Below are 18,020 nucleotides of genomic sequence, written 5' to 3'. Positions count from 1 at the left end.
TTACTATAAGCTCATGTCAAACCTTGCTTAGTTCATATATGGAGTTTGTGCACCACTCTGGCCTACATATTATAAAAAGGATATAGAGAGGAGAAATTATCAAAACAAATTCACAAGAATGATACCAGAACTCAGAGGATTACCCTAGCAAGAAAGATTGAACATGCTGAGGCTCTTTATCTCGAAAAGAGAAGGCTGAGAGGTGATTTGATAAAGATGTTTAAGATTATAAAATGTTTGATTGGGTTACCATAGAGACATTTCCAATTATGGGGGGACTCCAAAACAAGGGGTCATAAATATAAGACAGTCACCAATGAATAAAATTGAGATTTTGGGAGAACCCTCTTTATTCAGAGTGGTTAGAATGTAGATTTAGATGCCACAAGGAGCAGTTGAGGCAAATAGCTGAGATGCATTTAATGGGAGGCGAGACAATCACATGAACAAAAGAATATGCACTGTTGGGGTTAAATGAAGGAGGATTGGGGATGGAGGAGTGGGGGGGCATGTGCAGAAAATAAATGGTAGCATGGAGGAGCTGGGCTGAAAGGCCCGTTTGTTTCTGTGTTGTATGCAAGACAACATAATTTAGCTCACCTCCACCCCAAACTCTTCCGAATCTGACCTATTGTGTTCTCCTCCTCCATCTGCTCTAACACAAGTGGTGAGCATTCATCCATTCCTATCCCAGACTCTAGTATTCTATGCTTTGCTACATCTCTCCTCACATTTATTTTCTATGCCCTTGATCACCTCCCCTGCCTTAATTCGGGTTGGCACTAGGACCAATTATTTTAATAATGGACGTTAAGAGCATAATTTTAAAATTTGCAGATGGCATAAAACTTGGAATTATAGTGAACTGTAATGAGATATTGATAGACATCTAGGGCAGAGACAGGCTGGTAGAATGCGCAGACACCCCACAGATGAAACTGAATGCAAGAGAGTGTGAATGGACTCATTTTGGTTGGAAGAATGGGAACAGGCAATATAAGAGTACAATTCTAAAGAGAGTTCAGGAATAGATAGACCAATGAATAAATGTGCATAAATCACTGAGGGTGGCAGGGCATGTTGAGAAAAGTAAAACAAGCAGATGGAATTCCGGGCCTTATAAATAGAGCCTTAGAGTTCAAAATCAAAGTTATGGTGTACCTTTCCAAAACACTGGTTCAATCACAACTGGAGTATTGCATCCAATATTGGATACTACACTTCCAGAAGGCTTTGGAGAGGGTGGGGAAAAGAGTTACGAGAATGAATCCTTGGATGAGGGATTTCAGTTACATGGGCTGGAGAAACCAGGGTTGTTTTCCTTGAAGATTGAATAGAAATATGCAGGAACATGTGGGGTCTAGACAGAATAGATAGAGAGAAACTGTTCCCATTGGCAGAAAGATCAAGAACCCAAGGGCATAGAATTTAAAGGGATTGGCAAAATAACCAAAGATGATGAGAAGAAAAACATGTTTTTAAAAAAAGAATGGTTAGGATCTGGAATGCACTGCCTGATAGGTTGGCAGAGACAAATTTTTGGTTTTCAAAAGAAAACTGGATAAGCATCTGAAGGGAAGAAAATGCAGGGGATGAAACTAGCTAAATTACATTTGCAGACAGCAGGCACAAGCTTGATGGGCAAAATAGCATCCTCCCTCTTTTCTTTAAGTCCTACGGTGGTCTGACCGCCAACTTTGAAGCACCTTGGGATACTTTATGGTGTTAAGGAATTATAACGATGCAAGTTTTTTTTGACAGTCTACTCTCGGGAGCTGAATAATAAGCCTTCTAGGACACAGCTGTTAAACAATTTTTAGATAGAACAGTAGATAATTTAGTGGAAAACAACTTCACACCGCATTATCACTGACTGAAAAGCATAGCCACATGACAGCACAATGAACCATTAAGTAACAGCGATGTCTTTTACGAACCACTAAGATAGGTCTGAAATGAATAAGCTTTATCAGCTCAGGAAAACTACAGATAAATAAATCATAAAGACAAGGCCACTTTGAAGTTATTGGCTATCAAAAATAGTTAAACATAAAAACTAAAAGCATGAGTAGACTATTCAGCCTTTCAAGCCTTCCCCACCATTCAATATGATCATGGCTGATCCTCCATCTAAATGCCATATTCCCGCTTTCTCCCCTTGATACAATTAAAAATCTAAAAAAAAAATCTATCTTTTACCTGAATTCAGTGATTTGGCCTCCACAGTCCACTGTGGTAGAGAATTACACAGCTTCACTACCCTGTGAGTGAAGAGCTGTTTCCTCCTCTCAGCCCTAAATGGTCTACGCCATATCCTGAGATTGTGTCCCCTGGTTCTAGACTCCCCATCCAGGGAAAACATCCTCCCTGCATCTAGTATGTTAGAATTTTACATGTGTCAATCAGATCTCCTCTCATCCTTTTAAACATTAGTGAATATAGGCCCAATCTCTCCTTATAGGACAACCCCAGTATCAGCCTAGTGAATATCTGCTGCACATCTCTATGGCAAGTATATCCTTTCTTGGGTAAGGATACCAAAATGCATACAATACTCTATAAGTGTGGTCTTACCAAGGCCCTGTATAACTGCAGTAAGACATCATTACTTCTGAACTCAAATCCTTTTGCAATGAAGGACAATATACCATTTGCCATCCTAGTTGCTCACTGTAACTGCCTCTCCACTTTCGTTGACTTGTGTACAAGGACAACCAGCTTCCTTTGTACATCCACACTTCCCAATTTCTCACTATGCAGCGGCATACTGGTATTGTCAGCGGACTAATAATCTGGAGATAAGGGTAATGCTCTGGGAGTCGGGGTTCAAACCCCACCATGGCAGATGGTGAAATTTGAATTCAATAAAAGAAATCTGGAATTAAGAGTGAGACAATGATCACTTGGCAAGGGTGTGCTTCTCAGCCTTTTGGCCAAGATTAAGCATCAGACCAAGCCCAATATCAGATGCAATGTCTTCTCTTGTCAGCTTGGATCTTGTAAGTCTTTCTTGTGGGGACCATGAATTGGGTTCAATTTGAATTGGTTTTGTGAGCAAGCAAGAAGATGGATTAAGGGCTCGCCTGCTCTGCGCATTGGCTTTGTAACTTTAAGAGTGGAGTAAAAGTTAAAAAGTCCAGCAACAACCATAAAACTATTGCTGATTGTTATAAAAACCCATCTGGTTCACTGATGACCTTTAGGGGAGGAAAGCTGTCATGCTTTCTTGGTCAGACCGACATGCAACTCCAGACCCACAGCACTGTGGTTGACTCTTAAATGTCCTCTGAACAAGGGCAATTAGGGATGGGCAATAAATGCTGGCCAGCCAGCGATGCCCACATCCTGTAAACGAATTTTTAAAATTTAAATCGTACTCTTCATTTCTGTTTTTCACACCAATTCGTATAACTTCACATTTAACCATTACTGCATCTGCCACTTTAAACATTCCCTCTCTCCACCACCACAGTTGTCGAGTGGCAGCAGTGCACTGCAGTAAGTCACTAAGGATCCTGAAACAGCATCTTTCAAACACATGACCTTCAAGAGCTAGAAGAAGGACAAGGGCAGCAGATGCATGAGAGCACTATCACCTGCAAGTTCCCTTCCAAGTCATAAACCACCATCCTGACTTGGAACTATAATCGTCATTAATTCACTGTCACTGGGTCAAAATCCTGGAACTCTTCCCACCAGCACTGCGGGTGTACCTACACCACGTGAACTGCAGTGGTTCAAGAAGGCAGCTCATTACCACCTTAAGGGCAATTGGGGATGGGCAATAAATGCTGGCTTTGCCAGTAACGCCCACATCCTGTGAAAGAATAAAAATGTATGTGAGCTTCTGGTGCAATCTTATTTGATTCAAACTTATGCTTAGTACATGCTGCTGGACACGTACAACTGTTAATGCTTAAATAAGTGAACTTTAACTTGGAAAGTGTCATTGCGTGGGATTTACAGCCTTGCTCAACCCGAGACTGGAAAATCCCACCAAAGGTCAACGGACATTTCTATTGTCCACCCCATGCTCATTCTGATTCCGTGGCGGGCAGGGCATAGAATTCTGGCACTCATCTACTTCAGTTCCTGTAGGGCAAACATCTTACTCAGAATTATCTTCCAGCAACTTCAGGAGAATGTGGAAGTTTAGATCATGATTTTGGTGGAATGCTTTTCAGTTAACGATAGGATAAATTCCATCCTCAACCAACAGTTATTGCATGCCTACATACAGTTGACACCTCCCACCATGCTTCCATCACCACTATTTCTTTCCACAATCAGTAAGATCCAGTCATATGTTGGTTCAGCTACTCTAAGGAGCAGGATACTAGCAATTTGAATTGGGAAAAAGATTTCTCTAAAAATGCTCGAGAAACTCAATCTCAGGAACGTGGCTTGTTACAAGTATGATTTGTCAAGTATTCTGGTGCATGTCCTGATCACAGTAGCAAGGATTATTTAACCAGTCTTCCTTTCCAAATAAAATCGCTTCAAATTAGATCATGCATTTTGAAAATCAGGGCAAAACCTGGGTGTACAGCTAAAGAGAAAACAGTTGGATAGATAGGCAAATTTAGCATTCAAATGTTTGGTTTGGCATGCTTTCCTAATGGCTTTTCCCCTGCACAAAGTGATTTAAAGATGAACTAGGTGTGAATCAGGAGGGTGGAGTTTGTTACTAAAGACAGGAACTTTCACCTTGAAACTACAGAATAAAGCAACTCACCAGTGGGAAACCTGAAATGAAATGCAATTAAGCAAATTGATTATTACCAAATAATGTAAGCAATTTTTGACAGAAGGCAAGATACAAAAATCAGGAACTGGACAGCATATAGCAGATGGCTCATACTTAACCATTGCTTTCAGCCAAGACTTTTTAAGCTATTATACCCAATGTGAATACAGATATTGCCTGCTTATGCTATTTTGAAAGCTTAAGAATCCTATAATATATTAAGAAACAAGCTTGGGTGGAATGTTACGGCCCTGGCAACTGGAAAATGTGGCAGACCATTCAAACATACATCCATATATTTGGTGGAACTGGAAAATACTGCTGGCAGAAGGGGTTGTAAAATTCAATAATTAGACCCTTAGATAATTCAAATCTAATTGCTACGTCCATCCCCGTTTCTTATCATAGTTCATTCTTCACCCTCTGACAGAAGGTGAAGAATGGATCTGCATGACTTGGACTCAGACAATTGAAAAGGAAAAGTTGCACAAACTAAGTTTGTTATTTGCATTTCATGTCTGTTTTATCTGTATTTCAGTTATTTTGGTTCTGATTGCACTCCCAGGTAACTGCTGATTTACCAAGGGATGTTCAACTGGACTGAACGCCGATAACTAACAATGATTGAGTATTAGGGCCAGTTTTTCACGAAGCCAGGAAAACTTGGTGGCTGGACCTGGATGCAGAAGTTCAGCCCCCATTTCCATCAGATTCAAATTTGCCAGTGATCAAAGAGGGTGGGTGTGATTCATACGGAGGGAAAGCTGAACTGAGCAAGATCATTTGAATTTACAGATTAACAGTTTAAATAGGCTATTAAGGATTGGTTGTCTGGTGTGGGAACGGAATAGAATTTTGTTTTTAAAGAAGGGATTAACCCGTTGAGGAGATTTAGAATCTTTGGAGTAAATATTCTGGTCCCACCCACTACGGGAATCAAGGAAGGGACAGGCAGCTTGACAGATTGTTTAAAGATCCATCAACCTTGTGAGAATTACCACAAGGTGGCAGTGGGCACAACCATTTAATCCTGCCCTTTTTTAATGGGTTTTATGAATTCGGTATTTTTTCCACTATCAAGTATGTATGACTAAGAACAGATTGTTAGAAGTTTATTTTTTCATCTGAAGATGGCTCCTGAGGTTGCACACGGTGGATACTGGAAGACTGGCTATGGAGGTGGCATGGAAGGTATGACAGGCCATTGGGGGAGCTGTCATTGCACTGGAAAGGAGGATACGAGGAGCCAAGGGGAGTAGCTGGTGGTGTGATGGGTGAGGACTAGAAACAATTGGGATGAAGTAGCAGAGAACAGAGGTGGGTCTTCTAATAGTGACTAGTGCTGTGCCTCAGGGATCAGTGTTGGGACCGCAATTGTTTACAATTTACATAGATGATCTGGAGTTGGGGACCAAGTGTAGTGTGTCAAAGTTCACGGATTACACGAAGATCAGTGGTAGAGCAAGGTGTGCAGAGGACACTGAAAGTCTGCAAAGGGATACAGATAGTCTAAGTGAGTGGGTGGGCAAGGGTCTGGCAGATGGAGTACAATGTTGGTAAATGTGACATCATCCATTTTGGTAGGAATAACAGCAAAATGGACTATTATTTAAATGGTAAAAAATTGCAGCATGCTGCTGTGCAGAGGGACCTGGGTGTCCTTGTGCAGGAATCACAAACAGTTGGGTTGCAGGTGCAGCAGGTAATTAAGAAGCCAAATTGAAATTTGTCCATCATTGCTAGAGGGATGGAGTTTAAAAACAGGAAGATTGTGTTGCAGCTGTATCCTCCTTTCCAGTGCAATGACAGGTATTCCAGGAATACTGTGTACAGTTTTGGTCTCCTTACTTGAGAAAGGATATATTGGCATAGGAGGGGGTGTAGAGGAGATTCACTAGGTTGATTCCAGAGTTGAGGGTTGACTTATGAGGAGTGACTGAAAAGACTGGGGCTCTACTCACTGAAATTCAGACGAATGAGGGGGGATCTTATAGTAACATAAAATGATGAAGGGAGGTTGTTTCCACTGGTAGGTGAAACTAGAACTAAATAAGGGGGAAATCGGGAGAAATTCCCACTCACGGGGTTTACAACTGCTTCCCAACCAATGGGGAACAGGCATGCTCACCCTGCTGGCGGGGACAGAGCCATTGAGGCCTCCCTGGGAGGTCGGAGGGGGGGGGTCACATATTGGACAGACATCCTCCTTGCCATTGTTACTCAGTGGCACTTCCTTGTGGTAACTGGATATGGATGTCTGTTGAGGATAAGATCAGGCTTGTTCTTGAGGTGATTATATTATGAGCAAAAAGGAACTACACTGCTGCTTGGGTAATGTAAAGACAGGCAGTAGAGATGGAATCATTCCTCAATAAGGGGACAACCTGTCCTTGACCAATACATTGTGTTACATAAAACAGATTTCACTTATTAATCTTACCTAAAACTGTCGGCTTTGTGATTGACCCCTTGGGCATTGCCAGCCTGGTAGTGCCACCAGGCACCCTGACATTGCCCACCGGGCAGTACCAAGGGGGCACAACCTATTGGGGGGAGGGGGGGGGGTGACCTGCTACCACTCTGCAATGGGATCAAAAGGAGGGAGAGGGGGCCCGATAGGCCAGCAATGGGGGGGGGGGGGGGGGGGGGGGATCAGCGCGTATGTGCCAATCTCTCCACTGACAGATTTGCGCATCTTCGGTGGCCCACTCAGCGTGCTAATTCTCGCCTCTCCGATGGGGTGAGGCCCCGCCCCCCCCCCCCCCACTTTCTGGCGTGAATCTTTGAGGCACTTTGTAAAGCAGTGTTGGTGATTCATTCAGGTAAGTACATGCAAAAAACAGGTGGGAAAATCTCCCATCTTCCTGCCCATTGGGCACTTAGTTTTTTTTGGTGAGAAACCCAGCCATTGTTCGGTGCATGATGGGTACACCTTTCCTTCCCCATGCTTTAATGAAGCCTGAGGCTACGCAGATGCTGGGCCTTGGTTTTCATCATAATGCTGCAATGCTTGCACCAAAGCAATCCAAAATCAGGCCACTGCTAGTTCTGCAACAAGCCTCAGATAATTCAATCAAGGATCAGGGCAATGGGAGGGTGGAAGAAAGGAAACGGTGACAGCAGTTATAACTTCCTTTAGATTAGAGATGTGAATAATGTTCCGGCTTCTCCCTGCTCCACATTCAGGCGTGATATTCACCCTCTAGATGTGCCTAGTAGCCAGTCCGTAGGCATGATTTCCTCCAGTGCAGCTGCCTATCTCAGGGTAGGCCAGTCTTGCAGAGGGCCCTGTTTCAGGATGGCAGCGGTTGCATATTATTTGTTCATATTGTGTGGTGCCAGAAATATGTGCACACTTTCTATCTGCCATATAGGGACCTTTATTGTGCACTACACAAACAACTGGTAGGCCAGGTACTTTGAGGGGAAAATGAATATTTTCCTGTCCTAAAGAATGGAGTTAAGCTCCTTGTTGGCAGTTTTCGCAATGGTGATGATGTAGGTGTTCTATTTGAGATCAGTGTAGAAAAGTTTTGTTACTATTAATATCCATTCCTTCCAGTAGAATATTAAAACACCCAGTTATGCAAAAATATGCAAAGTCTCAATGACAAGTCAATTTTCTATGTTTTTAGTTGTCAATAGAGTTTCACTCTTCCAAGTCAAGATAGGCATTTGTGTAGAATGTGCCATTGTTCAACTCATTAGTAACTTGAAGGACTCTTCCAGGATGTGTGATGAAACTAGGTGTTGCTCCTGCTACAGAAAGAAGCATAGCAATGTAGAGCACTATAGTTCAATCTTTCAGCTCCCAGCTGATCAAAAAATAATAATAGAGCGTAACAAATTGAACATTAGTGTTGCCAAGGAGCATTTTAATTTTTAATGGAGCAGGAATTAAACTTTTGCCTGTCCCATGTTTTTTCCTTCTGCCAGCAGTTGCATTCTAAACTCACCACTCTTCCTTTTCCTCATCTTTCAGCTACAATGGCAATGGAACAACTACTCATACTGAACACAAGATTCTGGGCGGAGATTGTCTTGTGGTCCCAAAAAAAATCCCCTCACAATGTTTGAATTCAGCGAGAAGCCAAAACAACCAGAAATGGGCCTAAATGTCCACGGGCAATCTAATCAACTAAGCAGACACCTACCTGAAGCAGTTAAAGTTTCCTTTAAAGCCCACACAGCTTGCACCCCCAATGTTGGCACCAAGGATTCATTGGCGGATATTAATATGACTAAATACAGTGATTCAAATGTTGAATTTGGCAGAAGTGCAGCATTCTAATTTTCACACTTATCAGGGTGCCCTGAACAACTAACAGTTTCCCTGTGCAATGGGCATAGCAGATTGCAAGTTCAAAGTTCTGATGCGTTGTTATGCCTGAAAGATAGTCAGCCAGGAGTTGAATTTCTCTCCCTTACATCTCACAGCTAAGTTTCCAAGAGGCAATGTTTACACACTCAGATTCTGCAGCATTAAACTTTGGATCAATGGACTGAAAGGGAAAACTATTTCGGTGACTTGCATTTAATCCCGAAACGTTAGATTTTTCTCAAGACATAACCATTTTCAATACAAATACAGTAATTGTATATTTACTGTACATTTTATGAAGAAAGATTTTGAAAGTGTGCATGTGTTGGCGGACTTTCCAAACAAAAAAAAGACAAGTTTGGCGTGTCCATGCCACACTCTCGCTGCAGTGAAGTTGAGATTGATGGTTTTTTTAAATTAACCAAAGGTATAAAAAGGAGAGACACAAAGGCAGGTATATGGAGTTAGATCACAGACTAGCCATGATCTCATTGATGGAACCAGCTAGAAGGGCTGAATGGCCAAATCCTTCTTATGGTGACTTTGTGTGGTAGCGAAAAAGTGGGTAATAACAAACTGGAACCCTGTTTTGCATCTCTCAGTTTTCATTTCCATTTAAGTCAAATGTTTGTAATTCAAATTTCCTAACATAACGAGAATGAATAAAGTCACGGTGTTGAAATGATCAATGTCACAATATGTAAGTGAATAAAAACAATTGCTAAACTGAAGTTAACCAATTATTTTTAAAATTTATGAATGCAGCATCCTTCATTTCAAAAAAGTTTGAAAGTACACGTTAAACAATAGTCTGTTCTCATCTCTCATTTCTTCTAGTTCAGCAACAAACTATGTAAAAATCATCAGCAGAGACCATTAAAAACATTCTACTTTCTTAGCCACCTAAGACAGCTATAATAGATTTGGTAAAACCTGTGGGCTAATCTTGGAGGCTGCAGAACAAACCAATTAAACCAAGTGGTTGATCATATCCTCCAACACATTACAAATTGAAACTTAAGTTCAAACCGTCAGCTAATATTGTTAGTAATATTTTTGCAGGCAAATGCTTAACAAGCCTATGTAAAAAGAGTTGGATAGCAATTTCACTAAAACAGCAGATGGATGTTTAATCAATGCATCACGTCTAGCCTTGTATTAATGTATCATGTATATTGGAGGAGGTGGAGGAGGGAAAAAAGTAATGCTGACAGAGAAAAGCTACAAGCTCTTGACACTTAATCATATGATCTCAACCCAAAGTGTTATCCAGCAATGTGATTTGAACTGCATATTATAAAAGACTAACATTCATTTACTGGCAACACACATACATAACAACTTGATGTACCATGCAAAAACATATCAGATTACAAATGAATTCCAAACTTCAATTTGGCACATTAGCTCCATGAACTCCACATACTCCAAATATTCAGATTTTGGGTGAGATTTTTGTTGAGAATCATAGAATCACTACAGTGCAGAGGAGACCATTCAGCCCATGGAGTCTGCACCAACTCTCCGAAAGAGCATTACCCAGACCCAACACCCCACACCCCCCCCCCCAACCCACGCCCTATTCCCGTAACCCTATGCATTACTATGGATAATCCACCTAACCTACAAATCTTTGGACTGTGAGGAAGCCAGAACGAATCTGGGCAGACTCGGGGAGAATATGCAAACTCCACACAGTCACTCAAGGCTGGAATCAAACCCAGGTCCTTGGTGCTGTGAAGCAGCAGTGCTAACCACTGTGCTGCCCCTAAATGTAACTCAGAACAAGGATATGTGGTTATCCAGATTCTGAGCCACATCTATTCAACTCCCTCTGAAAAGCTACTCTAATATTCACGGTCTATACTTCAATTTCTAGTGCTTATAATGCTTTCACATCAAAATGCTCTACAACAGGCATTTTCACTTTTTTGTTGTTGTGCGGATGGCTGTGACCTTTAGAAGATTAGTGCCAAAACAATGATTTTGACTGGCAATAGATCATTTTCTGCAAATCAGTACGGGTAAGCATTACTGAACCTGCTCAGTGGATTCTTGTATTCCAGCTCATAATTTACTTTTGATGAGGTTTGCTTCAGAACATTCCACAAGCAACTGGGGAAACAGCAATACATCACTGACATGGTGTTACGCATCATAGATATTTATTTTAGTATGAAACTCAAAATGATTTAACTTGATACCCAAAAGATATGGATTCTACAGAAATTTGGTAAAACTTCACTTCAATTTATTCATCAACATATCTTTTGCACTCATCATAAGTGTTTAGGAAAATTGGCTTTTACTTGCATTCAACCAGATTCATTCCTAACTGTAGCTATACTTTGCTTGTTTCTATTGCTGAATTCAGAAGCAGATTCTGCTGGTGAAGGTGGCAGTGTCTGAGTATTTTTAAGCTCATTGTTGAGCTTCTTTTTAAGGTTTCAATAAAAAATAAGGACACATTCAGAGAGCAGTGGGTCTTTAAACTTATAGCCGTGACAGACTTCTCGTATGCAGAATTAGCCCTTTGTCATATGACATCCTGGCTTTCAGTGCAGATTGGGCAGAGTCCTCCTGAGCACCTCTAACTGGTCTCCTTCCCACCAGACGGCCATCCGATACTTGATTGGATGAGAAATTATGGCAGGGGCGGGAGCAAACCAGTTTTCAGAGTTTATTTATTAGTGTCACAAGTAGGCTTACATTAACACTGTAATGAAGATACTGTGAAAATCCCATAGTTGCCACACTCCGGCGCCTGTTTAGGTACTCTGAAAGAGAATTTAGCATGGCCAATGCACCTAACCAGCATGTCTTTCACACTGTGGAGGAAAGCGAAGCACCCGGAGGAAACACATGCAGACATGGGGAGAATGTGCAAACTCCACACACAAAGTGACCCAAGCCAGGCCCCTGGCACTGTGAAGAAGCAGTGCTAACCACTGTGCCATCAAAAATAGACCAGTTTCTGACCTGCTTCCGTCATTCTGCTGCAAAATGTAAAATTCAGCCCATGGAATGGGAAACGTGATTCCGCTCCATGCTAATTAATGCTTTAGTATCTCATGGCAAACATATAACCAGGAAGGTTATTATACCTGGATGGTCATTTGTGCTCCCTAGTTCACCAAACAGGGGAAGACAGCAAGTGGAAGCAGGTCTATTAGCAGAGGTTTGAAACTGAAAAAAAGTATTGGATAAGCTGAGTGAAGGATGATTTACAATTTTTTGCAAACAGATGTCAATAGGCAACTGTGCAGAAAGGAATTGTTTGATTCAGATTGTCAGAAGGCCAATCCCTCTAGGCTCATGTATTATAGAAAGACTCATAACATATATGGGGAAGTGAGCATTCTTTCTGGTTGTATCACAGCTTGGTATGGCTCCTGCTCTGACTAAGACCACAAGAAACTACAAAGGGTTGTGAATGAAACCAGTCAATCACTCAGACCAGCCTCCCATCCATTGACTGTCTCCACTTCCTGCTGCCTTGGAAAAGCAGCCAGCATAATCAAGGACCTCACGCAACCTGGACATTCTCTCTTCCACCTTCTTCCGTCAAGAAAAAGTCTGAGATCACGTACCAACTGACTCAAGAACAGCTTCTTCCCAGCTGCCATCAGACTTTTGAATGGACCTACCTCGTATTAAGTTGATCTTTCTCTAGACCCCAGCTATGACAGTAACACTATATTCTGCACCCTCCCCTTTCCTTCTCTATGTACGGTATGCTTTGTCTACATAGCACCCAAGAAACAATACTTTTCACTGTATACTCATACATGGGACAATAATAAATCAAAAACTTTTGACTTCACTACCAATTCATGCTGCAATGACATGGTGAAAGTCTTCACAGGTAGTATACTTTGTGTCAATTCCCTTCCGATGTACATTATAACAAATTTTAAATTTGGAAAGTATTAAGAATTTTTTTTAAATGGAAAAAAATATGCTATGATGTTCTGATTTCATAGATAACAGACAATTTGGTCTCTTGAATATTTCAATTCACCTTTCTCACCTTGCCTCGAGAAACCACATCCATACAATGTACAGTCTTATCTGTTTTCTCAATTCAAATTGTGCATTTTAATATTGCTGTTTTCATCTTCTACTATTTTTTTACTGTCTTCATGATACTGTCAACAAAGTTCCATGTCAGTGAAATGAGAAGAGAAAAGAAAATTGAAGTTGTTTCAGAGGATATGCTGACTAGTTATTAAACGTAAACTCAATTGCTTTTCAAAAGACTGAAATACAAAGCAAAGAGAATAAATCAAAATACAAATATTGTTTACTTCTACGAATTTTCCAGATACACAGATGCAGTAGAAAACAGAATTTATACATGGATTTACAGAATGAACAAAAATTAGCAGAATGGCTGCATTAATACAAATTCAGTGCATTGTACCATGTGGAAGACAAAAGTCTCCTCAGCCTATTTGGTAAAACCTCCACCAATTCTTGGTTTCACAGAGGAAGGATAAATCAATAGCAAAATACTGCAGATCCGTGGAGAGGGCAGAGCTAATGTTTTGAGAGCTGAAGAACGGTCATTCAGATCCGAAACGTTGGCTCTATTCTCTCTCCACATACGCTGTCAGACCTGCTGAGATTTTCCAACATTTTCTGTTTTTAATTCAAGTTAATATTGGGTCTAATTCTATTTGAATGCAAGTGGTTTGATTGCTCTAAACTAAATCAACCCCACTTTCCTATGTTCAATGGTACATCTAACACTTATTTTGTATTAACTAAAGAACATTATGTTTATAATCCCTGAATAAACTCACAGGTTTCCGGCTTTATAACATTTCTCGTGATCTAAGAAAAATCAGGCAGTGCATATAAAACAGGCACTCAATCCGCAATGCCTAGCATTGAAAGTTACAGTGAAGTTTAAAGTTTAGTGAAACGAATGTAAAACTTATAGTTGATAGCTTAGAAGTAACAATAATATAACTAAATGAAAATGTATAGGCTAGGTTGGTTGTTAGGGCAAGAAAATGACTATCTTTCACAAATATTTTATGAGGTTTAGCATTTAGCCACTTTATAGTGGATAGTTCATGACCTAAATAAGAGCAGTTCAGTGCAGCTGCTCAGGAAGCAAGGAAAGATCAAATGGTTATTCACAGAGATGATGTGGAGATGCCGGCATTGGACTGGGGTAAGCACAGTAAGAAGTCTCACAACACCAGGTTAAAGTCCAACAGGTTTATTTGGCAGCACAAGCTTTGAGTCTCGCTCCTTCATCAGGTGAGTGAGGACTTGTGTTCACAAACAGGGCATATACAGACACAAACTCAATTTATAAGATAATGTTTGGTATGCGAGTCTTTACAGGTAATCAAGTCTTAAAGATACAGACAATGTGAGTGGAGAGAGGGCCAAGCACAGGTCAAAGAGATGTGCATTGTCTCCACTAGGACAGTTAGTGAGATTTTGCAAGCCCAGGCAAGTCGTGGGGGGTTACAGATAGTGTGACATGAACCCAATATCCCGGTTGAGGCCGTCCTCATGTGTGTGGAACTTGGCTATCAGTTTCTGCTCAACGATTCTGTGTTGTCATGTGTCGTGAAGGCCACCTTGGAGAACGCTTACCCGAAGATCTGATCTTTGGGTAAGCATTCTCCAAGGCAGCCTTCATGACACACGACAACACAGAATCGCTGAGCAGAAATGATAGCCAAGTTCCACATACGAGGACGGCCTCAACCGGGATCTTGGGTTCACGTCACACTATCTGTAACCCCCCACGACTTGCCTGGGCTTGCAAAATCTCACTAACTATCCTGGCTGGAGACAACTCTTTAACCTGTGCTTGGCCCTCTCTCCACTCATTACCTGTAAAGACTCGCATTCCAATCATTATCTTGTAAATTGAGTTTGTACCTGTATATGCCCTGTTTGTGAACACAAGTCCTCACTCACCTGATGAAGGAACGAGACTCCGAAAGCTTGTGCTGCCAAATAAGCCTGTTGGACTTTAACCTGGTGTTGAGAGACTTCTTACTGTATTCACAGAGAACCAGAAAAGAATTTGTATAATGTGTTTTCTAGAAGTTTCTGAAGAAATTGGATAATTGAGGTAAAAATACTTTGAACAGAAAACAATTCCAAACATTTTTCCTTCCATTTTAAGTAAGATATTAGAAAAATATTAGGAACTAATTTAGACACATGCTACATCAATGTGCAGCGTGAAGTGAAGAGGAAAGAAATTCTTCTGCATTTTAATGGATTTTTGTCACCAATTATGCACAAAGTGGAATTTTAGTGATGGTGTAGGAAGTTGTGATGTCTAAATTCCTGTAATTAGTTAAGACAATTCAAGAGGTGGGTGCAATAATCCTGCTAAGCCTTACAAATTGGAAATTTTGCCCTTAACTCTCAAGTTATTGCATTTTAATATTGACATTCTGGGATAGATTTTTGTCATATAGACAGGAACCTGGAATGTCTTGTTGGGGTTTCAGATTTGAATAGTGGTGGAGTAATGAATGCCACGGCAAATCGAAGGAGCAAGCTTCCTCCTAAAGGAAAAAATGCTGGCCTACTTTAGTCTTTTCTTCGGCTGATGCTGTTCTTCAGTGGCTTCCCTGCTCAGAGCTGAATGAGAATTGCACTTGGTTCTTACTGTCACTCTGCACTTAAGCATGGAGACAATAATTGAAGGGGGGGGGTGGGAGAGTTGGAGGGCTGGAAATCAATTTGGCTAGTACTGCATAATTTCTGTGTCATCTCACACCTTAATTCAACTCTAAATGCAGATCAACCACCATTTATTTTCTGCATTCAAGGTATGTGGGCAACACTGGCTAGGTCAGCATTTATTGCCCATCACAGGTTGCCCTCTGGAAGGAGGTGGTGAACTGTTGCAGTCCATGTGGTTATAGGTACTTTACTGTTATAGGTACTTTACTGTTGGATTTTAACCTGGTGTTGTGAGACTTCTTACTGTGCTTACCCCAGTCCAACGCCGGCATCTCCACATCATGACGTTGTAGGTACACCCATAGTGTTGTTATGGAGGGAGTTCCAGGATTTTTAGTCATAGAATCCCTACAGTGCAGAAGGAGGCCATTCAGTCCATTGAACCTACACCGACAACAATCACACCCAGGCCCTTTCCCCGTAACTCCACATATTATCCAGTGACAGTGAAGGAATGGCAATATAGTTCCAAACCAGAATGGTGGGTGGCTTGGAGGGAAACAGCATGAGATTGCTTTCCATGCATCTGCTGCCCTTATCCCTCTAGGTCATAGATTTGGAAGGTGCTGTCAAAGGAATCTGGTGAGTTTCTGCAATGCACCTTGTAAGTTTAAGTTTTAAAGTTTGAAGTTTATTTATTAGTGTCACAAGTAGGCTTGCATTAACACTGCAATGAAGTTACTGTGAAAATCCCCTAATCGCTACACTCCGCCGCCTGGTACATGGAGGGAGAATTTAGCACGGCCAATCAACCCAACCAGCACTGTGGGATGAAACCAAAGCATCCAGAGGAAACCCACACAGACACGGGGAAAATGTGCAAACTCCGCACAGACAGTGACTCAAGCTGGGAATCGAATCTGAGTCCCTGGCGCTGTGAAGCAGCAGTGCTAACCACTGTGCCACCATGTCATCCATAATAACAACGCCCAATGCGGGGCTCAAACCCACGACCCGGAGATACAGGCCGGAATTCTCTATTGGCCTCGGGTGGGATTTATGAGCCTTGCCCGAGCAAGGTCGTAAAATCCCAACTACAGAGTCTCATGCTTTACCAATTGAGCTAGCCGGTGTAGATGGTACACATTGCTGCAACTGTGTGTTAGTGGAGGGGGGAGTTAATGGTTTAACGTGATGAAATGGGGTGTAAATCAAGCAGGTGCTTTGTCCTGCATGGTGTCAAGCTTCTTCAGTGTTGTTGGAGCTGCATTCATCCAAGTCAGTGGAGAGAATGCCATCACACTCCTAACTTATGCATTGTAGGTGGTGGATAAGCTGGACCTGCCATTGTTGCCACAGTATTTATATGGCTGCTCCAGTTCAGTTTCTGGTCAATGGTAACCCCTAGGATGTTAATAGTAGGGGGTTCAGTGATGGTAATGCCGTTGAACGTCAAGGGGGCAATGGTTACAATTTCCCTTGTTGGAGATTTTCACTGCCAGGTTGGGTGTCAACCTACAAATCCTTCCAACATGGCAAAGGCTGGTGGTAGGAGCGGGGCAGACAGAGGTCAGCCACATTTGATGTGGAATGTTGCCCCTCAAGCTACAAGTCTTGGGCAACAGGCCAGTGACCTGTTCCAGGAATAACTAGCAATGGAAACAGATAAAAGTCTACCTTAGTGCATCACCAGTGTGGGAAGAGACTTGGAATGAACGCAAGTCAATGTTGTCTGATGCATACAGTCATGGATATTCACACTATTATACTTTTACAACAGTTACTAAATGTATAGACAAGTCAAATTGTACTTAGGAGAGATAACTTATCTGGAAAATCTTAGCAATTAAAAAATAATTGGAAACAGAGCACTGGTTAACGATGTGACAGAAGCTTTTGCTGATGGAAAACCCACTGCATTTCCTACTGTTTGCCAAGAATCGAGCAGTTAATTTCTGGCCTGCAGATAATCCACAGGATTTTCCTCTCCCACCGCCCTCCATGTTTGTGGTGCAAAGTGAACATGTTACTCATACGATGCAGCTCAATGCACAAACATGAGCAGAGGAGCAGAGGATTAAGCATGAGACAGTGATATTAAAATCCCATATTTAAAAAATTGATTAAATATTACAAATGGATTCAGGAGGAATTCTAATGGGTGATTTTAATTATATTCACTTCTATAAAATTGCCTTAATTGATGTCTTAGTCATATGCAGCATTCCTAAAACTGAGAGCAATCCAAGCAGTGGTGTTTGATTAGATAGCAGGCTTTCAGGG

At 41.5% G+C, this 18,020-nt stretch overlaps 1 protein-coding gene across 4 annotated transcripts in view; it reads right to left on the bottom strand.

Moving 5' to 3' along the window:
• Positions 1-18,020, bottom strand: part of klhl29 (kelch like family member 29) — a 423,156-nt gene that overhangs the window by 379,035 nt on the left and 26,101 nt on the right. Inside the window, exon 3 of one of the 4 annotated variants that reach the window (XM_078213081.1) lies at positions 16,051-16,145. The exons of the other annotated variants lie outside the window; for them this stretch is intronic. The gene's annotated coding sequence lies outside the window, so the exon portion shown is untranslated. The remainder of the gene's footprint in view (positions 1-16,050; positions 16,146-18,020) is intronic. 4 annotated transcript variants of the gene reach the window in all.

The sequence above is a fragment of the Mustelus asterias genome, chromosome 5 (assembly GCF_964213995.1).
Source record: "Mustelus asterias chromosome 5, sMusAst1.hap1.1, whole genome shotgun sequence".
Classification (NCBI taxonomy): Eukaryota; Metazoa; Chordata; class Chondrichthyes; order Carcharhiniformes; family Triakidae; genus Mustelus; species Mustelus asterias.
Note: the sequence above shows the minus strand (reverse complement) of the source record. Positions and strands in the feature narration are given on the sequence as shown.